Raw genomic sequence first — 23,034 nt, 5'->3', positions numbered from 1 at the left:
TGGACTGAAGCTTTGGCTCTGGTACACCTCCTAGAGGCTGCTTTGTTCTGAGGGAAAACGGAGAGAGAGGGTCTGCCCTGAGGCCTGCCTGCCAAGGTGGGCCAAGGGCTGGGGGGTCAGAAATAAATCCCAGAGCACTGTGCCACAGGCCTGCGCTGCCCGAACCTCTCTTCCCTGGGAGCTGTGCTCTGCGGTTGCCGGTTCGAATCCCAGCCCGGCCCAGGCAGCCCCGCGTGAGTCCTTCCACTCTCTGGCGGTCCTGGCAGACAGGACACAGTGTCGGGTCCTTCCCAGGCTGGCCATCTCCAGGGCTGAGAAGGGGTGGACGTGGAGCATCGCGGGGGACAGTGACCCCAATTCTGCAGGGCAGCCCTGTTCGGGCTCAGAACCCTGGGAAGGTGCCGCAGAGGAGAAAGCACAGCTCGGTACCTGGGACAACTGGGTGTCTCCGCACGGAGGAGGGGCTGGGAGCCGCTGGCCACAGGACTACAAAGGTACGCATTTCTGTGTCTGCACACCTTCTTTGCTCCTAAACACGGAGGTCCCTGAGGGTCCCCCAAGGCTCTCGCTGGACACCAGAGCAGCACGGGGTCTGAACCAAGCAGGTGAGCGATCCCATGTCCTCTGGGATGCTTCCTGCTTCCCCCCAGTGGGTAAAGGGAATTGTGTGACTCACGTCAGCTCCGCAGGCTCTGTGCGCGTGGGGGAGGGGCCGCCCTCTCTCTGGACCCAGGGTGACAAGGTCAGCTCAGCAGCCGACTGACGGGGCTAGACTGGCGCCTGGGAGCCACCCCAGGTGGCCTCTGGGGTGCCCCCGCTGCTGCTCCCCTCCACTCCCTCTCCCCCACTGCCAGGAGAACCCAGCCCAGCTCCTGGCGGGTGGAGGCTTAAGGCCTCAAAATCCCCAAGCAGTGGGCCAAGGGACGCCGCGTGTGGGCGGGAGGTCGGGGGAAGGGGCAGGTCTTGGCGCTGTCTGGAGCTGAGCCAGAACCGAGCTCCCAAGGGGGCCGTGGCCCAGGCGTCCTGCAGCCATCCTGCAGCTGGGTCAAGCTCCGGCTCCAGGGCCCGCCAGCCCGACCCGCTGCCAGACTGTCTCTGCCATCCTCGTCCCTCCCCCATCTCTCCCGGTCTGTCCTCTCTCTAAGCAAAGGACTACGAATGCGGTGGTACCTTCTCCCCTTCTTCAGCTCCTGGAGCTGACCTGTCCCTTCCACGCATCTGCTTCTCCTCTTCTCCTTGGAGGACACAGACCCCCGCCACCTCCTTCCCCGCCATGGAAGGTGGGCTGTGAGCTTTGCCGTCCAGGGGTCAGGCGAGACACAGGGACGTGGACTTGCTGAGCAAGGCTCTCCCCTCAGTGGGTTTTCTAGAGAGCTCTTCATGGATGTGCGATGCCCGCGTGCGCGCGTGGGAGCCACGTGAGTGGAAAAGGCAGCACCTCCCCATTCCCCTCCCGCCGGTCCTTCCTCCGAACGGCCTCGCCTCCCTTGTCAGAAAACCTGCCCGCCCAGGGGTGGAGGCGGCCCCGGTCCCTGACAGCCACTTCTGGGTGCCGGGAAGACGGCGTGTCAGTCCCAACACGGATGACAGCGCTGCCATTCCCTGGGCCCCGACTGCGCACGGGGGCCGGCCTGGCCTGCTCAGGCTGAGGCACATTTCTTCGTAACCACAGGGAGTGGGGGACAGCCTGGGCTTGGGGCCTTGAGCACCTGGCAGCTTCTTTCAGCCCTGAAAACGAGCTGACCACAAATCCCATTTCCCAGCTGGGAAAGACTGAGACCCTGAGGGCAAGCACCAGGGCCTGGGGGCGGGGACGGCCACAGCTGCTCCCTTGTGATGGGGCCTGTTTCGGCCTGAGTGGACAAATGTGGGCAGAAGCCGAAAGCCTGGACGTTTAACCTGAGCACCTCAGAGCCGCCGCTCAGAAGCTCAAGGAGGGGTGGACCCTTAGCCTGTCTGGAGCCCATGGCTCCCCCCCCCCTACTGCCCCCCCTTCCACCAGCAGACGGGCCTCAGGCTCTGTGGGGTAGCAGGGACCACCCAGGTAGCGAGCGGGGAAGGGGGGAGAGGGAGAGAGAGAGAGTGTGTGTGTGTGAGTGTGTTTGCGCGAGTGTGTGAGAGTGAGTGTGTCTGAGTGTGAGTGTGCGTGCCCGCGGTGACCCCGCGCCCAGCCCGGACGCTCCGCCCAGCCTGACCGCGGCCGGGAACAGGCCTCCTCAGCGGGCCCCACCAGCCACGGCCCCCCCCAGGCCAGCTGCCTCACCCAGCCCTGAACCAGGAACTGGGCCCGCCGCCATCCTGGCCTGCCCCGCCCGAGTCACAGCCCCCCAGGCCACCCCCTCAGATCCCTGCCAGATCTGGGAGGAGGCAGCGGCTCCCCCCACCCCGGCGGCCCACTCCCTCCTGCCGCCCCGGCTCAGAGCCGGTCAACAAGGCGGCCCCCATCGTACACCTGCCTCAGGCCAGCCGCCCCCTCCTCTCCACCTTCTCCCCAGCCGTCAGGTGAAAGGTTCAGCTTCTTAACTGCAGTTTGGCGCAACTGGCCCCAAGCAACGCCCCCCACCCTGACCCCCGTCTCCCCCCGCGGCCGCCCTCCGCCCCGCGCCCACCACCAGAGTTTGGGGCCTGGAGGCTGGCGCTGCCTCCCGGCTGCTGGGGGCAGACGAGGGGCTCCCCACCCTCTCCCGCCCCACCAGGCGCCCTCCCCACCTCACACTTCTGAGGCAGGATCGCTGAGGCTGAAATTTCAATTAAGGAAGAGAAATAATTACTCCGGGGCTCCAGGCCGGCTCAAGTGGCCTCTATGGCCGCCTCCTTGGAGTTGGGGGGCCGTGGCCTGGCACACCTTCCCCCGTGCCCCCTCCACGATCAGCCTGGGCTGGAGCAGGAACCTTGGCCTTCACCCATGTTCAGCCTTGGACACCCCCACCCCCCGTTTCCTTCTGTTGAAGCAAGGCCAACCTCGGGGCTGCTTCAAGGTGGGGGGGGGTGTGGGATACCAGCTCGAGAGAGGGAGGAGGCTCCTGGCAGAGCGGGCTGGGGAGCAAGCCTCAGATGGCTCCAAAGAAATTGAATTAAATTAAATTTAACCATTCAGTCACTGCCTGTTCCTGCAGTGAGCCTGGAGGGTGGAGGATGGGGGTGGGGACCCCAAGAACAGGACGGAGAGGGCTCTGGCCTCCCTTGGGGAGGACTGCAGCACAAGGCTGGTGGGGAAGGGATTGTTCTGGAAAGGTTCTCAGAAGGCCTGCTCCGCCACTTACAGGAGGAGCGGGCCTGGGCAGGGGCCTCCCCTCTGGACCTCAGGCCCATCTCCTGCGAAACAAGGGTCACAGGTAGGCGGGTGTTCCTGGGCCCCCTGAGAGACACACCCCCCCATCTACTCCTCAAAAGGCAAACAGTCAGCTTTAGCAGTGGCCCCTCATCTCCAGAAATATCCCATCTTCGGTCCCCCTCTGAGAATGACAAATTTCCTCTCCAGCAATGCTTGGTTTGAATCCAGAAATGTTCAGCTCCAGAACGTTCCAGCTCCAGAAATGTTCCACGTTATCTCCAGAAATCCTCTCTCATCGTCAGCAATCCATCTCCACAAATGCCACCGCTCTGTATAAAGGCTCCACCTTAGCTCCAAGAATGTTCCATTTCCAGAAATATCACATCCCATCTCTAGAGATGTTCCATTTCAGCTCCAAAAATACCTCAAATCCAGAAATGCCCTATTTTATTCCCAGAAATACTCCTGCATCATCTTCAAAAACACTCCATTTCTAGAGGTACTACAGTTTATCTCTAGAAATAGTCCATTTCCAGAAATGTTTCATCTCTAGCAATGTCTGGAATCCAGAAAGGCTTCATCTTTCCTCCAGAAAATGCCCTCCCCTATCTCCAGAAATGTTCACACCTCATCTCCCAAAATGCCACTTCGTCTTCAAAACTGTGCCCCCCCCCTTAAATGGTTTCCATCTCCTCTCTAGAAATGTTCGCATCCTGTCCCCGGAAGCGCCCTGTCTCGTGTTCTCATGTTCTCAAAACATTCCATCTCTGGAGATGCCCACGGTGGCTCCAGAAAGGTCTCCCTGTCGGGGGAGACAGGGATTCAGAGACTCAGAAACCCACCTCGCAGGACCTTCCGGGAGGGGCTGGGCGGAGACCCGGAGGCCACCTCTTGCTCTTTTGCCGTTGTCCCTACGGCCTCCTGAGCTCCCTTAGCCACATGCTCTTGTGCCCAGAGCAAGGATGAGGTCAAGTGGAGGGGTGGGGTTTGGGGCAACTGGGAGCCCCTGAGGTCTGACCCCGGGGCCAAGGTGGTGATGGGGGTCTAGGGTGGGGAAAAACGGACCAGAAGGAGTTGGCGGGGTGGGGGGGCTCTGCACGCACGCCCTGAGACACACCCACCGGCCCAAGTGCATTCATGCGCATTTGACGGTGAACACCTGCGAAGCGCAGACACACGGGCCCGCGCAGCTGCCTCGGCCCAGAGCCACGGGCACTGCACACTCTCTACGCCGCGCGAGCGCCCTCCCCACGTGAGTACGCGGCACACACAACGCAGACACACGCACGAGTTCCGCACCACACGTGCGCCGTGACACATCACCAACCTCAGGCCCGCGCCCTGGGTCTCTCCAGGCCAAGTTCAAGGGGGCAGAAGCCCTTTGTCGTCCCTCCAGTGAGTCTGGGTTGGCAAGACCGAAGCGTCTTGGGGGCTGCTGTGCGCGGCTGGGGGAGGGGGATGCTCCGCGCCGGGACTGGGCTTAGAAGGGACTGCAAATGACGGGAAGGTGCAGACAGACGTCTGGCCTCTGCTCGCACACCTGTTAAGACGGGACACTCCCGGCCCCCGGAGCATCCCAGGCCTCCTACGGTCACTCTAAATGACACAAGTTCCTCTCTGGGTGGGACCCAAGCCGTGCGCCGCCACCTGTGTCCACACCGCTGCTCTCTGGAGTCCCAGGGCCCACGCCCTGCTGAGAACCCGCCCGGGTTTCTTCTCTCTGCCCCGGACAGGTACGGAAGCAAGGGGCCCGGAGGTGGCCCAGTCCCGGCACACACGTGGGCACGCTCACAGGCACACTCACACCGCAGGCACGGAACACACCTCCATGCCCCAAGCCCACACACAGGAACGGAGGAGGCGGCCCCTGGTCTGCAACCAGGTCTGTTCCTGATGCCTCGGTGGGCGGAAGGTCTCGGAGCCTCTAGGAGTGTGGGAGAGGCAAGGGGCCCGGAATGCATGATCTCTGCTCCCAGCAGCAGTGGTCGCTCTGGTCTGCTCCCGCAGGACGGTAATTACCATTTCTTAAGCCTCCCGATTTAGAATCAGCCTCAATTAACTGAAACCTCCCAAGCCCCCTTTTGGGATCCTTCGGGGCCAAGGGCAAATGCTGAGCAGATCTTGAAGGTGCCTTTCGATCTGCCCTCAGCATGGGCCCCTTTGCCTTACCCCCTCGCCAACTGGCCAGCTCTTGCCTGCAAAGGGGCTCCCGTGTCTGTCCCACCATCCCGCTCGCGGTCCCTTTGCGTCCTGGACACCGTTCCTGACCTCCTTCTCTAGGAACTGAGACGCTCACTCAAAAATGTGAGGAAATCAAGAAAGGCCAAACAGTCCAGCATGATCTGAACAACACGTGGTCTCCGGGCACAAGGTGGGAGAGCACTGGAGGCCTGGCCTCGGTGTGGGGAGGTGAGCCCCCCGACCCCCCCACCGGCATCCCAGCTCCCAGGAGCAGCGGGCCTTCTGGAGAGGTCTGCATTGGTATTCTCTGTCCCTCACAGCCCAAATTACACCAGCTCTCCTGGGACCCTTTTACAGCACGTTGTCGCTTCAGCAAAAGGTTACGTACGAGCACATCGAAATCCTTCCCGCATATTAACTAAAAGAGCATTTTTTAAAAATGCACAGGAAAAGGCAGCTCACCGAAGAGGCAGTTCTTACAGCATCTTAGATCAGAACGAGCCCCCGTGACCCGTCGTTGAGCATCGGAGCCCTTGTCCAAATTCTGCCCATGCTGGGACCCAGGGCAGGTCACCTCACCCCTCTGCCCTCCGCTTTTCTCCATCCAGCGAGAGGGAGGAGAAAAGGCCCCACGATGGAGCACTAGTCAGGGATGCTGCCAGGGCCCTTGGAATGAATGGAATGAATGAATCACGTTACGGAACCAAGACAGTCCAACTGGCCTCGGGTTCAGGCTTCACCAAGCACGCAGGCAGCAGGCAAGGAAAGCTCCGTATTCTCAAGTATCCTGGGCCCTTTTGGACCTCCCTATCTTTCCCCAGGCAGTTCCTGCACCATTTTTTTTTTCCTTTTTCCCCTGCCTGGAGAATTTCTGGAAAACACCTTCAAGACACAGTTTGGAATCAGTCCCTCGGTTCTGACTTTTTACGGATGAGGTTCAAAGACGGAATCCCCCCAAGAGCGGAGAAAGCTGGGACGCCGGGATCAGAACCGAGGGCCAGGCAGGGGGGCAACTCTGCCCAGAACCGGGCAGAAGGTGGCAGCCCGCGTCAGCTCTGCCTGTGGCCCCCTGTGGGCGTACGGAGTTCTAGTTTCAGAGAAACAAAAAGTAGATTTTTTATGTGAAATCCCAAGTTGTATTTAAGACCCTGGGCGCAGCTGGGGCTGAGCGTCGGACTCTTGGTTTCGGCTCAGGTGGTGTGTGATCTCAGGGTCACGGGATCGAGCCCCCCATCAAGGCTCCGCACTCAGCGTACAGTCTGTTTGAGATTCTCTCTCTCGGTCTCTCTCCTTCTCCGTCCTGCACGAGAGCATGTGCTCTTGTTCTCTCTCCCAAATAAATCAATCTTTAAGGCCCTGTGCTGGTCCAACAGCGCCCGTCTGAGGGCGTCACCAGCCAACAGTCTCTGCTCTGGGTTCCCAAGCCCTGGGAGGTCTGGTCACAGAAGGGGGGAGCAGTGAAGTGCCCACCTTCCCCTAGCACGTGAGAGCTGAAGCCCCCCTCACACGGCAAAGGGCTCAGAAGGTCCTCCTGGGATGAACGACGGAGGGTGGGTGCAGGAATTCTTGACGGTTACTTACCTCCGCGGTCGGGATGTGCCCTACTGGCCAATCCAACGGTTCGGGCTACAAGGAATCCTAAGATTATCTGAGCCTTTACCGATAAGGAGACGCCCCAGGGAAGAGCAGCTCCCTTCCGTCACCGCGGTGTGACCCATGATTCCCCTGCTCCTCCCACACAGACAGAAGACCCCAAACGCAGGGAGTATCAGGTGGGGTGCAGGAAGGTCTGCCCTGCTGGTCCCCCACAGGGATATCCAGCAAGAAGGGCCATGGTCTGCATGGCTGAGCCAGAGTTAACGGGCCGCTGCCTCCTTTCTTCATCGGTGACACGGGGATGGCAGGACCTACGCCCCGCAGGAAGGGTTGAAGCCTGGAAATAACCAAGTGCTCAGGGCCCAGCACTGGGGAGGCCTCGCTGAGAAGCCACACTGGATCACAGGATTCCAGGCATCACCCGGATCACCTCGGGCCCTGGGCCGCCCTCATCCCCCGCGCTCCTCGTCCTCCTGTCTTCTCTGGGGCTCCGGGTGCCAGTCCTCCCTCTCGGTGCCGGGCCTTCTTTAGGGAACTACAATCTGCTCTGATTACTGGTCCCCGAGGAGTTCCACCACCTTCCCCAGCGAGAGGTAATAACCCCTCCCAGGGCTCAGACAGGCAGGGCTGGGGGGAGCTGCCCGGAACCCAGGCAGGAGTCTGGCAGCAGGGTCAGGCCCCGGCTTCCCTCGGGAGCAGGTCCGGGAACAGCTCCGTGCAAGGAGGGCCCGGCCAGGCCCCACCACTCAGAATCAGAGGCCTTGGCTCTGAGGGGGGACACAGAGGCCCAGAAAGGCTCACGGCAGGCCGAAAGTCACACAGCCCCACGGGGGCGGGGGGCTTCTCTGATACTCCCTGCCTTTTCTCCAAGGCCTCAGGCTCCTTTTCAGCCTCCACTCCTGCCTCCGCCTCCCACCTCCGACCTTCCAGATCTCTTCTGACTGTGTCGTGCCTCCAGGCCTCCCAGCCCGCTGTGCAGCACCGAAGTCCCTTCTGTCGTCAAAGGCCTCCCCTTCCAGACCCAGGGCCCACGTTCCCTTGGCCGGGAGGCCCGCCCCCGACTCTCCCGGGCATGGCCTGAACGTGCCGCATCCGGGCTGTCAGCGAACGTCTGCCGAACGCAGAACGAAGGACTGGAGGAAATGAAACTCGACTGACAAACCAGGTGCCGGTCAGATGCCCGCGGCCGCCCCTCCCTGCCGAGCCCCGTCAATGGCAGCAGCTGCGGGAAAGTCGGTCGTGCTGCAGACGGGTCAGACCGACCTGTTCCCAGCCAGGCTGCGGCACCCCTGTGGGTGAGCTCTCGGCTCCCACGCCCTCACCGTGAAGACCACTAACGAGGGCAGGGCGAGCGTGGGCTGGGCACGAGGCTGGCACCGTGCATGCTTCTCAGGGCCCTGCGGACTGGGGCTCAAGGCCGGGCACAGAGGGCAGGCGTAGAGCCCCCTGGGGAAGAGCTACTCAGGTGACAGGCTCCAAGCTGGTGGCTGGGGCAGGGCTCACGCTCGCGCGCGTGTGTGTGTGCACACGCCACGTCTGAATTGGGCCGCAGGTGGGTGGCTGGATTAGGTGACAAGAGGCACAAACCAGGAGGTGTGATGCGAACATCTGAATCCTGGTTCCTAAGAAGGGGGGTGACAGGCGTGCCGGGCTGCTGCTCTGGCAGAGCTGAGTGGCTGCACCCCGCGAAGGCCAGATGGCCCCTCATTAGCTCTGCCCATGAGCCCCGCGGGACCGAGGTTGCCGGCCCCTGCATTATGCAAACATGAGTTCAGCTTCTGATCACTCCCACAAGGTAATAGGTTTGCATTTTAAGCAGGGCTTTCAGCGCTTTGACCCTGGGCTGTGACGAAAGGAGTCATTTCAGGCCCTGGGAAAGGGTTTTGGGGAAAGCAGATATCCCAGGGGTCACAGTGCTTCCGGGAGATGGCACCTTGCAGGGTGACCTGGGTGGGCACGGCCTCCACGTGCTTCAGCTCAAAGGGCTTTTGGGGGGATGAGGAACATCTGCCCGTCTCTCTTCCAACTGTGATCTTGGGAACAAGAAGCTGCTGAGTTTTTGGGTCCCATCTGCCTCATTCTAATGACATCATTTCTGGTCCCGGCACCCTCCCCTTGGACAAGGTCCTCCTAAGAATGTGAAACTTGGTCTAGGAGTACCATCCCCTCCCTCTCCCCAGACACTCCACCTTTGAAACGCTTTTGGGGGGGGGTTTCCTATGAAAGTCTTAGCTCCCTGGAGGTTTCTACTGAAATGACAGTCACCTCAACCCCAGGAAGCATGGGAAGAGTACAGCATTACCACCCAGCTGCCCTGAACGGACAGACGCACAGATGGACGCTGAGCGAGCCCGTCTGCGCGTCCCAACGCTGGTAGACGTCTGAACAAACTTGACCTGGTTTTCCTTACTCTTCTGGCAGTCCTGTCAGGACAGAGCCATGACCCCCATGGCCCAAAGGAGAAACTAAGGCTTGAAGAAGAGGAAAAAGTCCCTGTGCTTTTGGGTGTGGCTGGCCTAAAGCGGGGTGTCCTCCTCTCCGAGAAGCCTGGCTTGGGCGCACAGGGGTGTGTGGAGTGGGACGGGATAAGGCAGGGGGCCACCCACTTGGACAGCTGAGTCTCCACACATGCAGAGCTAAACCAGTTCCCCCAAACACCTATCACTTACGAACCAAGACAACACTTGATCCTGGGGCGTCAGCTGAGGGTCCCTGGTTGATTACTACTACGGGTACGTTCAATTCCCGCAGCCTTCGTCGCAAGGCTGACTGGGAGTGAGATAACTGGGTAAGGCAGTGTGGCAAGGCCCAGATTTTTTTCCAGAAAGACCTTGGTGGCACATGCTCAGGAATATGGGTACATGGTGGCCAGCCGCAGGCACGAAGGGGCACCTGTGACTGGTCTGCTATGGAATTGCCAGCCACTTTATGGGGAACAGTGAGAGGGAGGGGAGACGGCCCTGCCCAGGATGGCGAAGGTGACAGGAGCTGGACCACAGCTGCCTAGGGCCAGAGCATCATCTGGCTCCCCACGTGAACGGACACCACAGCCTTATGCCTTGTGCAGCTTGACCTCAGGAAGGAACGATCTCAGGGGGGACAGGGAAGATAAGAAGGCCTGTCCTTGACATCTCAGGTCCCCAAGGTCCTGCAGAGGGAGGACCCCTCATCATGGGAGTCGGGCGCAGCTGGGAGCTAGGTCGCGGGGGGAGTGGGGGGATCTGGGGCTTAGGGTCAGAGAACTGGGTCCAGCCTGGAGTCCCTAACTCCTGGCTCCGTGACATCAAGCATGTCACCACAAACACTGACTTTCAGGATCCGTGCAAATGACAGGACCAGTGCCTGGCACACAAGTGGGGATCTATGGAGCCTGGTGGCTGCCAACCAGCCCCTGGGAACTTGGTGGTGGTGGTGGCCTTTAAAATTCAAAAGAGAAGCTCAGATCTGCCTTGGGCACAGAGCCTCAACACCTGGCCACTCAGCCCCCCCCCCCAACCTCCCCAGGTGTGCTCCCCTCCGTGGGCTGCTCCCTGCATCCAGACCCTGCCCCAGTCTCCATCCTCTGGTCTCCGTCTCAGCCCTCCCAGCCGGGGGATGTAAGCAGGAATGGCTCAATCAGGATATAATCGTTTTTAATTAACGTGCGGATCATTTCACAGGCTGATCTCCTTGGAGACCAGAGGGAAGACGGTCTTTTAAGATTTTCTCTTGCCTCCCCCCCCTTCCCAGTTGAAGGCCGCCCCCCCCCTTCACCCACCCAGCCGCAACCTTGAAAGGAGCACAAAAGCCTGCTGCCTGGATCCCTCTTGGGGCCATTAGGGGGAAAGTGTGTGCTCACACACACATAAACACGCACGTGCCCAAGCTCAGGGGCGTGCTCTCCCCCCACCGGAAATGCACAAATGGGCTCAGAGGCTCACAGACATACGCACACACCCACAGACGAGGCACACGCAGGGATACACACAGATTGGCGCACACACACACACACAGACAGACATGCACGCAGGCACACGTGCCCAAGCTGGAAGACGCACAGGTCCCTTAAGAAATATACAAACAGGGTCCAAGACCCACGGACAAGAGCACATGCACACACCAGGCTGGCAGGCAGACCCACCCCCACACAAGCAGGCTCAGACACACACACAGGCACACACAGGCACACGGATGTGTACGCATGTTCACGGATGCGTTCCAAAGCACAGACACACACTGCAGAAATGCCCAAATACCCCACACTCGTGGGAGGGGTGCGCTTAACCTCCACAGCCAACTGGTGTCCGGGCACTGGGAAACAGAAGGTCCTTGTCCTGGGATGGGAAGCACAAGCCACCATCCCCTTGCCCCCTAGAAGCACCCAGGGCCCCAGCCCCTCCCTGGGGGTGCCCTGCCGCCTGCCCCACAGGGAAACCCAGGAACACAAGCCTCAGAGGTCTTGCCTCCCTGCCACCCACCTGGTCTGGATCCTTCCGTTCCAGAGCCAGGCCAACTGCTGTTTGACTCAGCTCTCACAAGAGCCCCCCCCCCATCCAGCCATTCCTGCCAGCCAGCGTGGGCTAGCCCTGATACCCACATGGGGAGAGCTGTCCCCCAGGCTCTCCCAGCGGGGGAGGGGGGTGTGCTGCCCAGTGAGGGGTGGGGCCAGCTCTCTCCTTTCTTCCTTTGCATTTTCTTCCCTCCTGACCTCCCCTCCCTCTTTTCTAATCCCTCCCTATCTCCTCTTCCTCCTCTCCTTCCTTCTGTTTCCCCTTCCTCCCCAGGGGCCCTCCTGAGGTCAATCTAAGATCAGAATAAGTTTAAAGATGACCCTGATCTTTCCCCGCTCCCCCCCCCGCCCCCCCCCGCCCCTTGGCTATCTGGGCCAGCACCTACCCCCCCTACCCCCCCCAACAGATCCCAAGTTAACGTCTTTGGAAAAGTAAACTGAGGCACAGGGTAAGGGCACCATGGGATCCACGCTTTGGATCCTCAAATTGTCCTTTTGGACAATGGGGTGGCAAAGAGGAAGGAGGAGTTTTGAGGAGGGGCAACAGGGAGCCCACGGCTGGCCAGCCACAGCCTAGTAATTTCGGTGGCTCCGGGAATCCGTGGACAGGGCCAGTGTGCGTGACACAGAAAGTATGTGACAGGTTTAGGAGCCTATCTGGTGTTCCAGCTGGCAATGCCAAGGGCAAGCTTGGTGCTTCTCCTCTCTTGGGGTCTCAGCCCCCTCCCCACCTGTGAAATGGCCAAGGTCAGGCTACAGGATCCCTAGGAACTCTTCCTACAAACTGAAAGCACATTGGCCAATCAGTAGCTGGTTCCTGGCTGCTGCTGTGTGACCTTGGGACTCACTTCCCCTCTCTGGGCCCTGGTTTCCTCCCCTGTCAAAGAAGGGGACTCAGGCAGGTGATTCATTGCCAAGGCTCTTTTCAGTTCTGACGGAAGGTTCTAGATTGTGAGGAAGGAGAGGGAATAGCACCCCACTTCTGGAAAAATGAGAAGCCCATTTCTTCCACAGCAGGCATGCGGGAGTCTTCAACATGGGCCACGGCATTTTGAGGAAATCAGCTCAAACATCACACAAAAAAGTGCTCTGTACAAACACATTCGCCACCTCGTTCGTCCATCAGGAGCCTCCCGAGTGTTGAACAGAAGGGGACTATTAAGTAAATGATGGCACGTCCACCCGATTGGAAAAGCCCAAAGACATGAACTGGGGTGTTTATGCTGGTTACAAAACAGGAAAAGGCTCCTGTTCGCCAACGAAGAAAGCAGGATATACATCTGAATGCAGAGAATGGCCACAAAGTCCTTAAAAAACAAACCAACCGCGGGAGTCGAAAAAGACTGTGAAGCACAACATCAAAATATTAACATTGTCATAGCCCGCTGACAGTCACCTTGTTTCTCTTTCTCTCTGTTTCAGGTTTTCTCTGAACCACATTTTAAAATGTATATGTCGGGAAGGTTTCTTTTTTTAAAATGTCTAAATGCCTCCAATTGAGAAACTTTCCCCTTTCTCGTTCATTCATTTATTCATTCATTCATCAGGGATTCATTCACTCCTGTTTGTCCAGCCAAAGCTGAGTGCCCGTGTGCCAGGCCCCAGGGCTCTAAGATCCGCAGGGAACACTTCTCACCTGCAGGAAACAAATGCGTGTGTGTTGGGGGCTGGGGGAGGGGGAGACAACCTCACAAATAACTCTACACCAGGGCACTTGTCCCATAATGGGGCCCACTGAGGGAGCAGAAATCAATCCTGTCGCTTTCAGCCCTGCCTCCCCCTGGCCTCAGCCAGGTCTGCCCTCAGCCGCTGGGGTCTTACAGTCTGGCCTAGGGATCAGACGCTCACCCTTGGCCGCCAGGCCTCCAGCTGTGCGTGGTTAAGGGTGGGGTGGCGGTGGGGAGCAGGGCAAGTGTTGACCCCCAGCCCAAGGGCGAGTCCACTTCAGGTTCCCTAACCTGGCCCCTAACCGGGCTCCCTGGCTGCTGTACCTCCCTCGGCTCTGATTTCTGCGTCCCCCCAGGGTCCCTAAGCAAGGCGCCACCCAGCCAGGTCCTGTCCCGCTGCCTGCGGCTGCAGAGAAGGAAGCAGAGAGTATGGAATCTGGAGCCCCCGTCAGCCAGCGTCACGCTGTTAGCACGTCAAAGGGTCCGACCGTGTGTCCCTGCTGTGTGGGGGCTGACAGATTTCTGGGGAGGGTTAACTCTTTATACTCGTGGACCAAGCCACAGAACAGCCTGAAAACGGTCCGCCAGCCCCCCCCAAGGTGCCTCCCCTCTCCCCCCAGGAATTCCCTTTTTAATAGGGAAAAGGATTTCCTTCCCCTGCCTGGGCTGCCAGCTTGGGGGTCCCCGGGCATGGCTCCCTACCGCGGGAGGAGAAAGAGGAGGCGCCCCCTTTAGCTCCCTCCCACGCTCGCCTGGGAACCCAGTTAAGGCAGGTTTCCGTCGACTCTGCTCGGCCCCCACTCCTGTTCCAACGAGCCCTTCGCCCGTCCCACACTTCTCCCCCCGCAAGGGAGCAAAAGGATTCTAGACGCTTAGGGCGCCGGGAAGCTTCTGACCCCCACTTGGCGCTGAGCAGCCCCCCAGGACTGCGGTCCCCAGAAAAATCTCCGGCCTAGCAGCCCCTCCCGCGGCCCCAGTGGGCAAAGGAGAAGTTCTCACCACTCCCCTCCCCCTTCCGACCCTCCCCCACCCCGAGGGAGGGGGCGAGGCGCCCGGCTCGGCGGGTCGGGGAGCCGCGTCTGCGGTGGATCGCAGGAGACAAACACTCCGTCACACACATCACCCTCGGGATCACCTCTGCAGCCCGCATTGTCCAGGAGCGGAGGCGGCCGAGGTGGGGGCCTCCGCCGGGCCCCAAGTCACCAGCCAGCCCAGGAGCGGCGAGAACCCACGACCCCGGCCGAGAACCCCACCTTGCTCCCGCCCCTCCCCCGCACAGCGCCCTCCGACGCCGACGTCTCCAACCCAAACAAGCCCCTCCCCCAAGAAGTCCTCCCTCCCCTGCCCCCTGCTCGGGGTCAGCAACCCCCCGAGAGACCAGCTACGACCCCCACCCCGACGGCGAGGCGCGAGAGTTCATTGTGAGCCCGGCCACTCCGGCGCGCGCGAGGCGGGGTGCGGGGCAGGGGGCCGCGTGGCAGGCTGTGGCGCGGGGAGTGGGGAGGGGTCTCCAGGGGAAGTGCTGGAAGCGGCTGCTCCAGCTCGGTCCAGAGCCGGAAGCCGCCGGGGAGGGAGGAAGGCGGGGGTGGGGAGAGCGCGACCTTAAGCGCTCGAGGCGGCGAGGAGGGGCCGCGGCGGCCGGAGGAAGCGCCCGGAGGCGTCGGGGGCGCCGAGTCCCCGGGGACGCAGCGCTCTCGGGAAGTTTCCCACCGGCGGCCCGGGGCAGGACAGGGCGCGCGGACGGCCCTCCCCGGCCTGACCGGCTCCGGCGCGCAGATTGCCAACTTGAGCAAAACTCCTCCCGTCCCCGGCGTCCCTCACCTTCCCATCAGCGGCCACCGGCCCCGCCATCTCAGCCCCTGCCTTCCGCCAGGGCCACAGACCTCTCCCCGGCGTATTGTGGGGAAGAGGGAGGGGGAAGTCCCCAACACAAGCAAACTGCGGCCACACACACACACACACACACACACACAAAGAAAGAAAAAAAAGAAAAGAAAAGAAACAAACAAAAAAAAAAAGAAAAGAAAAAAAGAAATTCCTTCTCCCGAGACCCATTCCCTCACCGGCGTGGAACACCCCCAAACGGGCAAATCGGCAACTCAGCCAAGATCGCGGCGCGGCGGGAGGGGTGCTCGCGGCCGGCGGCCACCACCGCCCGCGGCCCGGGCTTTGGGGCAGGTCTGAGCGCGGCGGCGGCCTGGGGGCTCCGGGAGCCCTGGCGCCCCGGAACGGCCCCCGAAGACACAAAGCTCCGCCGCCAACAATACCTGCGGGCTCCTCCTGGATCTCCCGGGCGCCGGCGCTGCGCGTCTCGCCGTCTCCCTTTCCCCGCGCCGTCTCTCTCCTCCTCCTCGCGCGCGCTCCCCCTCGCCTCTTCCAGAACGCGGCGGCCAGATGAGATCCTTGGGAGAAAAAAATGTGAGCGCTCGCACGATTCCTTTCTCTCCGCCCGCCGCTCGCGGCGGCACCGGGCTCGCTCCTTTCTCCCTCGCGCTCCCGCGCGCGCCGCGCCTCTCGCGCCCCGCGTTTCCTTCTCAGCAGCCCCTGCGAGCGCCCTCAGTAGCCATTATTCACGGGCCACCGGGGGACAGGAGGTAATTAGAGACCGCCCGGTGGCCGCATCCACTCGGCAAGCGCGATGCGGGCGCGGGGTGCGCGCGGGGAGGGGCGCGCGACGAGGGGGCTTGGCTGCGCGCAGCCCGCGCCCCAGACGCGGGGGAGGGGAGGAGGAGGAGGGGGCAGGGAGGGAGGAGGCGAGGGGAGGAGTGGTGAGCTCGGCCGGGGAACTGGAGGAGGGGGCGCCGGGGAGACGCTCCCGCGGCTCTCACCGCGGGGGCTCGGGGTCACCGGCTAGGAGGCTCCGCGGCGCTTTGGGGGTGGGGGTGAGTGTCTCCGTGTGTGTGTGAACGTGTGTGTACGCGAGCGCGCGCGCGTGTGTCAGAGATAGGAGGGGAGGGAGGGAAACGCTTTAATATTTTTCCGGTGACTTACGAGCCCGTGGGTGAGCTCCTGGCGGCGCGATTAGGTCCGTGTGTGCATCGGTGTGGCTGTGTATTTCTGGTCTGTCCTACGTGTGAATGTCACGGGACTGGGGGTCTGGCTACGAGCTTGTGTGCTGTGGGTCTCGGAGGAACCGAGTCATGCGGTGTCTGCGTGGACTTGTGTCCGTGTGAGATCATTTACCGAAGGTTGTGGGACTGCGTGGGTGGGACTGCGCCCATGTGGGGCTGCGTGTGTCCGAGGGGCTGTGCGTCTGTGTAAGGCTGTGTGTATCGGATTGTGTCTGCGTGGGCCCGAGAGTGTCTCAGGGGTGTTGTGTATCTGTGTGGGCTGGTTTGCGAGTGGGATTGCGGGTCTGCGCGTGGAGGGGGCAGTGCGCCTGTGCAGGGCTGTGGGTCGACGAGAGGCTGTGGTGCGTGTCTGCAGGCGGTCTTGTGTGTGGCTGCGTAGGGCTGTGTTCTGCGTGCGGGTCTGAGGCCTGGCGGGCGCGGGGGGCGGGAGGGGGGCTCCGCGTGGTGTCGGGGACGGCACCGCCGCAGAAGAGCCGCTTAAGGCGCGAACAAGCTGCGCTGGGGTCGGGGCGCAGCGCGGAGAGTAGTGGCGGAGGAGGGGCGGGGACAGAAGGCGGAGACGAGGGGACCTTCATCCCGCGCCCCCCCCACCCCCGCCCCGGAGACGCAGCTTGGAGATCCTGGTACTTGCCGGCTCCGCGGTCCTAGAGGCACTGGGTTTGGGGGACCCTGCTGGGCGGGGGAGACGCCTATGGGCTGGGGGCCACGGGATCTGAGGCTCGGAGACCGCAGAAGCCCAGAAGTGCGCGGCGAGGGCTGCCCGAAGGGGCGGGTAGCAGTCTGGAGACGGCAGAGGACCGGGCCAAGACAAAGAAGAGCGGGGCCGAGGCCTCGAGGCGGGACCGCACCTCCAGGTTCTCCCCGCGGCCGAGGGGCAGCCCGGCCTGCGCGTTAAAGGCTGTCGCGCGGAGCCCCGCGGCGGTGGCGCAGCCCCTCTTCGCCCCGGTCCGGGAGCAGCTCCAGAGCCCTCGGGGCACGGAATTACGCGCCCCGGAGGGGCCGCGGGGGGTGGGGGGTGGCGGTTTTGAGCGTGGCGGGCGGGCGCCGCGCCCCGGGGCCGTGATTGAGCGCTCGACTGGCCCGCCCCTCGCCAGGCGGCTCACCGCCCACGCAGCCATTCATTCATTCATCTCCGTCTCCGCATCTACCCACCCTTCTATCCATACACGTGTCCGACCTATCGTCCGTTCGCCCAATTATCGCGCCAGGGATCATCCAGACACGTCAGCCCTGGCGCTCTCCACTTTCTCCGGCTTGCCAGTCTTGTTTGTCTCGCTCTCCTAGGCCCCCCACCTACGTTCCCGCTCAGGCCCCTCTCCGTTCCGCCAAGAGGGGAGGAGCACACCCACGACCTCTGTCGCACTTGGGTTCTGCTGTTCAGTGATTGCCGGACTTCCTCTCTTAACCCCCCACCCTGCGGCTACCAACTCTCCATACATCCTACACTCCACTCCCGCAGCAATTATGAGCCAGCTGGGCGTGGGGAGCCTTCTCCCCACCCTGCCGGGCCCCCCCTGGGGCCTGGTGGCTCCTTAGAGAGGGCTGTGGCAGGCAACACATCTCCAGCCACTGCTTGAGCGCTTCCCGGGGCCCAGCCTCCTCCAGGCTGGGGTGAGGGAAGCGGGGAATGGACGAGAAGGGGTTTCATGGACTGCTGTGCCTCAAGGTCTTTGGGTAAGGGCTTGAATAGTCACTCCTGAACTTACCATGTGTGCAGAGTCAAATGGGAAACTAAAAACACAGACTCCTAGGCTCTGGCCCAGACCTAACCAGCCCGAGTGCCCAGAGCCTTTGCACATGGCGCTCCCTCTGCCTAGGAATCAACAGCTTAGCCAGGCTTGGCAGTCACTGGCCTGGATAGGGTAGGCTGTAGCCTACCCAGACTCCTGAGTGCTGCTGCCCAGGGGTTTGGGGCAGGCCTCTCTCCCAGAAATGGGCCCTAATGCGCCCTCTGGGCCGACCGGTAGCTGACCTGGTAAGGAATCAGCAGAAACAAGCCAACTGTGGGCACCCCCTCCCAGCCTGCAAGCCCGAGGCAGCCCAGCTCCTCCAGTCTTTCCCTCTCTGGAGTGCAGGCTACTCGGTCCTGTCTTCAGTGATCTGGCCTGGGAACCAGGGTCACGCAGTCCTGAGGCTGAGGAGAGGCCCACGGTGCGCATCGTTAGACAACAAAGCCCAAATCCCTGCTGGGGACCACCAATCCAGTCACAGCTACCCCTGTCATGGTGACCCTCAGCCTAAAACTGTCCCTGTCATCCTGATTCAGCCACCTTGTCCACACCCATGGCCACAAGGTCCAGATTGGCAGGTAGGGGTGTGGGGACAGGCTCCTTCCCCTCCCTGGTTTCAGAGTGATCAGAAGTGTCTGATGAGAGCCCATCCCATCAGGCCCCCCGGCCACCTCTCTGACCTCATTCCCATCCCCCTTACTCACCACTCTATCTTCTAGATGTTCCTTGAGTTCACCAGACACAGGGCCCTTGCACGGGCTTGTGCCTCTGCCTGGTGTGCTCATCCCCACCTTCTGCTGGACCATGTAATGTCTTTACTTAGGTTCCTTGTGGTTATTTTTGTCTGTGTGCTCACTGGCACTCCTTCCCGCACCTGGAACGGTGCCCGACACACATTCAGTAAGTGTTTGCTGAGTGAATAAATGAGTACATGAATGAATGAAGGAGGCTGACCCAGCCCAGGGCTTTCTCCTCTTTGAACCAACGGCCCCTCTGGAGAAGAGTGGGGGAAGGGGCTGGAGAACATCAGGGCGAGGGCAGGTCATGTGACTGCCACATCTCAGGGAACACCCTTCGCAGATTCTGGATTCTGAGCGCACATCCTAAGGGTCTGGAGGAATGACATGGTAGTGGGATGGCTTGTCCCAGAGGAGAGCTGAGCCCTTCATCTGTTCCAGGGGCCTCTTGGTCATTAGGGGGCCGTGCGGCGGGGAGGTCCGGATTCACGCCTGCCGATGGCCGACGGAAACCTCCTCCACAGGTGTTGTCAGAGGGTCGTCAAGATAGCCCCCGAGAGGGGACCTGCTCATGTCCGAAAGGAGAACCCCAGGCTGTAGGGCCATCAAAGGACTCAGCGAGAGCACACAGGCAGACGTTCTGATCCCCACCTGACTATGTTTCTAGAGAGATCTCACTCATCTCTCCTGGCACAGAGCAGGGGCTCGATCCACATTTAGCAAATGAGTGAATGAAGAAGACACAGTGTTGAGATGGAGACTTAGGTCTACGCGGCCCCTGAGCCCTTGCTTGCTCCATCAGACCCTGCTGGCAGGAGGCCATGGGATCGTGGTGCAGGTACCCAGCACGCAGCAGGCGCCCCATAAATGCTGAGGGCATGACTGGCAGGGGAGGCTGGCCGCCTGGCAGGCTCCCTGCTCCAGGCAGGGGTTTGACACCACGTGAGTCCTGCCCCAGGCTGCGCGGAGAGAGAGGATCCCCCATGCCTGGCTGGTGGGAGACTTTTGTGAGCTGGGGCGGGAATGCTCACGGCTCTCGCAGGGCCAGATGCCTCCTGGCGAGGGAGGCTGTATTCAGGAGAGCCTGTCCTGGACAGGTCACCCTTTTGTCGGCCTAGAACCATCTGAATAGCTGCTTTCCTGCGAAGTGTGTGTCCAAATACCATTCCAGGTCAAATAATAAACAGGGGCCCGCGGAGTCAGCAGGGCAGTGGGGGTCAATGGAGCTGCCAGATGTTAGGCTGACAGGCCACCAGGGACGGGGGTAGCGGGGGGCCACCCAGGTGGGCACAAGAGGCAGAGAGGAGGGTCTGGACTCCGCACACCAGGCCAGGCAGGTGCCACTTGAGACAAAGAAGTCGCGTTCAAGGTTAGCAGCCTCGAGAGGCCCTGGGTCAGAGGTGCGCCAGGCAGGTTTCAACATCTCCTCTACACATATTTACAGAGCAGTCAGCCGGCAATTTCAAATCTCCATCTTTCCCTCACATCCGTCATGCTTCCCCCTCCCCATTTCAGACCGGGTCACCGAGTCCAAACAACGCACCAAGGTCACAGAGCTTGCGTCCGGCAGACATATCCGTCCACTTGTCGGGCGGATGTTCACTGAACATCTACTATGTCCGAGGCCCTGTTGCATGTGTTGAGGATTCAGAGCAAGGCCCAGGACAAAGCTTCTGTTCTTTGTGGTCATGAGTCAGACAAGAAACAGAATGAATGGGTGAATTACATAGTATGTTACATTTAGGCACAAAAATAAATAAAGCCAGGGAAGGGGACAGGGAGCATCTGGGAAGGGGCTGTGTTTTCCCACTGGGTGGTCAGGGAACTTGCACTTGGAAACATCTGAGAATGGACTTGAGAGACTAAGGTGGTAGGGCACACAGCTACGGGGGGCGGGGAGGTGTGCACGCAGAGGGGACAACAAGGACAAAGGTCCTGAGGCAGAAGCAGGGTGGGAGTTTCCATGTGGCTGGAGCTGAGTGAGCAGCGGGGCAAGTGGGGAGAGATGGGGACAGAGAGGTGCCAGGAGCCACAGGACCTCAAACGCTTTAGTAAGAGCTTCGGCTTTTATCCGGGGTTGAGCTGTCTGCAGGGTTCTGAGCAGGAGAGGGACAGAGGGACACGATCTCCCTGAGGATCTCACAGTAGCCCCAGCTGGTGTGAAGAGAGCAGAGATGGGGCCCGGGCGGGAGCCGGGAGGCCGGTGAGTCAGCTCCTGCGCCGGTCCAGGTGGAGGAGGACAGGGCCTGGCCAGGGTGGGGGGTCACGGAGAGCCGGGAAGACAGGTTCGTGAACTTCACGCCGATGAGCTAGTTCAGACAACGGCTGAAGAGGCCCCATTCTTACGGATGGAGTGGGAAAGTGACTGCCTTCCCTCCTGTGTGTCTCCTGTTGTTCCCCAGATCAATGGGCCCAAATCTGCTCTGCAGGTCTCTGCTCTGGGGTGCCTTTGTGGGGCACCTGCCAAGTGCTAGGCGTTGTTGGGGGCACGGGGGGAGACAGCCATAAGCAAAACAGACAGCCACCCCGCTCCGCGCTTGTGAGCTGGCGTGGTCACTGAGCCATTCTAGTACTGTGACTCTCTGTCCCCACCCCCCCAAAACCCTCCACTGCCTAGCACGTCCTAAGAGCTGGGCCACCATGTGAGACTAAGAGCAAAACACTTGAGAAAATGTTTTTCTTTGTAAGCAAAGAATTTGATGTTTCAGCTGGGGGTGGGGGATCGGCATTCTACACAACTTCCGGGACATTTTCCAACACATGGTGTACCCCCTCCCCCGCGGAGCCCAGGGAAGGCAGTGGAGGTCAGAGGAAGATCTGGGGTCTCCCCATTTAGGTGCTGGCCAGAGCCAGGGCAGGAGAAAGGTCTGGGGGCTAGGGGTGCGCACTTCGCTTCAGGACCTGCCTCGGGCTGGCCCTGCCCGCCCTACAGGGGCTGCCCATCAGGGTCTGCGGAGACCAAACCAGTTTCTGCCTTTGATCTGCACGACCTTTGATCTCTGCTGTCTGGGGCTTTCTCTGCCATCTGTCTGTCCATCCATGCTTCTGTACTAAGCGGTGGGAGGCCACCACCCGATGAGGTCATACAGCTTCAGACTCAGACCAAGGCAGACCCACCTGCCATGGGACCCCCTTCACTGGGTGTGGGCTTTGGAGGAGAAATGTCGTCGGGGGTGGGGGGCAGGGGGGGCATCCTCTCACCCTACAGCCCCCTCAACCTCAGATTCCTGGGCAGTCCAGGCAGGCGCAGCCCGAGCCTGAACCCCGCGGGCATCCCCTCCCTTGCTCAGCATCTGCGTGCTTGTGACCCTGAGCTTGGAGGAGGCAAGGCCCTGCCTTCCAAGGGTGGCAGCTGAAGGCAGGGCTAGGGGTGGGGAGTGCGTGGGGAAAAGAGGAGGGTCACATGGCTGGAAAGACAGAGGAAGGACAGAGGGAAGGAGGAAGGACAGAGGCTGAGGAGTAGATGAGGGGCAGGGAGGGCACCAGAGAGACCCAGGGAGAGGGGACGCAGCACGCGGACCGGCTCGCTGCCAGGAATGGACTTCTGACGCTAGCCACAGTCCCTAGCCACAGACCGACACCTGCGCCTTGCTACAGACTGACCTGTGACCCCAGCCCCAGCCCGAGCCTGAACCTGATGCTGGCCGAGGCAATCTGCTGTGCTGGACACATTCCACCAGGCCACTGGGGACCGCGTGGGAAGGAGAGACGCGCCCCCCGAGGGAAGGAGTGCCCTCAACCCCAGACACGGGGCATGCCGAGACCTCAGCGTCAAGCAGTGAGCAAGAAGGGCCCACGGCCCCTGACACTTTCCCCAGGCAGAGCTGACTGGCACTGAGCAGGCCAGACACACGGACATACTCAGAGCCGGACAGACCTGCACATGCGGTCAGGTCCACCGGTCCAGCCCCGAGACCCTTGCACACAGAAACGCACGTGCAAAGACACAAAGATGCAAACCACAGACACACAACCAGACACGCTTGTGCACACACACCAGCCTCACCCCTGCCCCTTCTCACTGGGCCGCACAGCGCCTCTGGCCCAGGGGTGCTCAGGGACTCTCCAGAGGCCCAAGAATGGGAAGGACAACAGCCCCCTCGCTTCCTCTCCTTCCCAGAGGATATGGGTCTGACCCTGAGCCCCAGCGGCTTCCCCGGCCCGCCTCAAAGAGAACTCAGCCAGAGGGCAAGGATGACCCTTCCCCCAAACTCAGGCCGTTTTTGACAGAGAGGCCCCACATCACACAGCAGGCGGGCAGCAGGGCCGTCAGGACACGCATAAACACG

The 23,034-nt window shown here is 61.2% G+C and overlaps 1 protein-coding gene across 3 annotated transcripts in view; it reads right to left on the bottom strand.

Moving 5' to 3' along the window:
- Positions 1-23,034, bottom strand: part of RAI1 (retinoic acid induced 1) — a 113,803-nt gene that overhangs the window by 61,297 nt on the left and 29,472 nt on the right. Inside the window, exon 2 of one of the 3 annotated variants that reach the window (XM_045984058.1) lies at positions 15,475-15,609. The exons of 1 other annotated variant lie outside the window; for it this stretch is intronic. The gene's annotated coding sequence lies outside the window, so the exon portion shown is untranslated. The remainder of the gene's footprint in view (positions 1-15,474; positions 15,610-23,034) is intronic. One more of the 3 variants, XM_045984056.1, reaches the window with a different exon arrangement.

Source organism: Meles meles, chromosome 18 (assembly GCF_922984935.1).
Source record: "Meles meles chromosome 18, mMelMel3.1 paternal haplotype, whole genome shotgun sequence".
Classification (NCBI taxonomy): Eukaryota; Metazoa; Chordata; class Mammalia; order Carnivora; family Mustelidae; genus Meles; species Meles meles.
This window is presented reverse-complemented; position numbering and strand designations above follow the sequence as displayed.